This window comes from Podarcis melisellensis (assembly GCF_964234715.1).
Source record: "Podarcis melisellensis genome assembly, chromosome: 7".
In the NCBI taxonomy this organism is placed as follows: Eukaryota; Metazoa; Chordata; class Lepidosauria; order Squamata; family Lacertidae; genus Podarcis; species Podarcis melisellensis.
The window spans coordinates 17,104,032-17,106,742 of record NC_138539.1 but is presented as its reverse complement, the minus strand read 5'-3'; the positions used below and the strand labels follow the sequence as shown (position 1 = coordinate 17,106,742).

General features: G+C 40.8%; 1 long non-coding RNA gene across 1 annotated transcript; it reads right to left on the bottom strand.

Annotated features, from left to right (window-relative positions):
* Positions 1–524: 524 nt before the first annotated feature.
* LOC309374228 lies at positions 525–2,325 on the bottom strand. The gene is made up of 2 exons (XR_014170424.1): positions 1,858–2,325; positions 525–755 (listed from the first exon to the last, which is right to left on the bottom strand). It is a non-coding gene; the product is annotated as an uncharacterized lncRNA (long non-coding RNA).
* Positions 2,326–2,711: the final 386 nt, after the last annotated feature.

Sequence of the window (2,711 nt, the reverse complement as noted above, 5' to 3'; positions counted from 1 at the left end):
GTGCAACACAGATTACAGTTTATTGTTTCATGCATGTTTAGGGAAGTTTTTAATGTTTGATGTTTTATCGCGTTTTTAATATTCTGTTGGGAGATGCCCAGAGTGGCTGGGGAACCCAGTCAGATGGGCGGGGTATAAATAAATTATTGTTTTTGTTATATAGCTGCTGCTCAGTTTAATATCTCTGAAATGGTTGACATCTTTCGGAACAACAAATGTTAAGAAACAGAGCCTCAAACAAGTCAGGTGGAAGAAGGAGTTCTCTCGTGACCTGCCTCAGAAACAGGAAGTTCCTGAGAAAATGAGATAAAAAGGACCGTGTCCCTACACATTAATAATAAACACATTAAATGACGCATTAATAAACCCCTGTTTAAAAGCACCCTTATAATATTAATGCTCCCCACACCTACAGTAGTTTGCTTATGCTGCTGAGAGTTTTCAGGAATGTCCTATGTTAGAGTTGCTGCAAACAGAATCCCTGATCTGTGTAGAGTACAAATGAATGAGTTCTACCACAAGAATGAGTTCCAAAAAGTTTTACTGCAAAACAGTCTTAAACTAATTACAAAATAAAATGTTGCAATGTGGTTCCATCCTTTCAGTCCTTAATTGCAGTCCGAGAACTTTCATCTCTGGTCCCAGAGAGAGAACCTACGCAAGCAACTTGCTTGTTCAGGATTGCTGAGCTGAGCTTCTACTGCCATTGGCTTCCAGTGCGTGACTGAGATACTGAGTTCTCCAATTTCATCTTCCTGCCGATGAGAGAGATCTCTGCTTGAGCTTCCAGGATGAGTCATCTTACCACATTAGCTAAAGACAAACTTCTTGCCTAACGCAAGCTTGAGCATAAGATTTCAATACATACAAACATAGCATTTTATGCAAATTAAACCCATATCTATAACACCCTGTTCCCTTCACTCCTAGAGTGATTTAACATTCTATCCCTCTTCCCAGGGAGCTCTGTAAATTATAGCTCTGTAAGGAGAATAGGGAACTCCAAACTTGCATGAGCACCATGGAGCTGCCATGGAGTAGATAGTCAAAAACCAAGGGCCAGTAGGAGGAGCTCAGAAAGTTGGAGCTGAGAGATCCTAGCAGGATGGAGGGATGGATTTGGGGCCCCAGTAAATTTCTGATTCTGGTGAGGGGTTCAGTGACCTGGGGATGCAGATCCAGATACCCCATAGAAGTGCTGAGCAAGTTGTCAGAGGAGCATCCTGCCCCTACAACACTGGACTCCACTAGCCTTACCCAACACTCAGCCCCATACGTCAAGAGTAACCAAAGTGGCATTGATGGGAACATCTCTGGAGGTCACCATGTTGGCTCCCCCTGCTCTAAACCTATTCCACTGGTCTTCACCCTTAGATCCTCAGATGATATTGGGATGCATCATTGGTCCGTTGAATAAGATGCCTGTGGATTATGGGAGTTGTAACCCAACAACATCTGAGGACCCAAGGCTGAAGATCTCTGACCAAACCCCAACATATCCATGAGATTTTTAATATTATCTTGGCTATTCTTAAAATCATACAAATGACTGAAGTGGTTTTCCTCTATGCTGCAACACATCACTAGACTCTACCACACATATAACAGATAACAGGTGCACTGCAAAGTGGAACTGACAGAATAAATTGCTCACAATCACTAATACAATCGAGCAAAGCTGCGAAGGATACAATTTCATTTATTGATGGCCCTGTTCTGGTGAGTTTAACACCAACATTCCCTACATGCATTGTGAAGCAGCCTAGGCTCAATGTTACCCAATCTGTGTTGAGAAGCAAATGACTTGATCTAACATGTGACACACACACACACACATGAAATGTTTGCAACTGTCACCTCACATGATCCTTCGCAAGATTTCATGCCATCAGATAGCATTTGTGCCCAATAATGCTTTTGCTAATCCCATTTGGAACAAGCCATTGTTTGGTTCAAATCTGTGGACATACTTCCTGACTGACACGGCAAGCCGGGAGCTGGGAGTTGAGCATTCTTTATCTAACTTCCCAGTGCACCTTGGGAACATTTCATGATAACCCTGAAGATATATGCAAACAGGAACTGATGAGCCATTTCCATGCAAGAAATTCAATTAAATGTTTTGGTTCCAACCCAGAGATAACTTGCTACATCAAACTCTCATTGAAGCCAATGGAACTTTGCCTAAATTCCTCTGGAGTACAGCCTTTATCTCCTAGACACTTCAAAGGAAACTAACCAAACCTCAGTGTTTTTCAAGATCAAAAGATCTAACAGCTATCGAAAGAGTCCACACCCTACACCAGAGAAACTATTTGGTGAAGACAACTTGATGCTAGGCTCAGCCCTTTGCAGCTGATTTCTGGATAGAGATCAGAGACTAGGGAAGGGAGAGTTTGTCAATTTCTGTTTTGCTGTTTCTAATTTTCCAATCTTGCATTCAGTTTTCCACATCAGCTTGTGCTTTGTTTTTAAAGTCCTTGTGGAAATTAATAAACACATTAGTGCAAATATCTCTTAATAGGCACATGTTTGTATGCAATTTTGCCTATGAAACTCTATCTTTTTGCAAGATAGTGCATTTAGATCTACATTATACATTATATGTAGTCTTCTTCATCATCACCATCATCAAAATTTGTATACCACCCTTCATATGTAGATCTTAGAGTGGTTCACAACATAAAAATACAATATTAATTTATGTATAT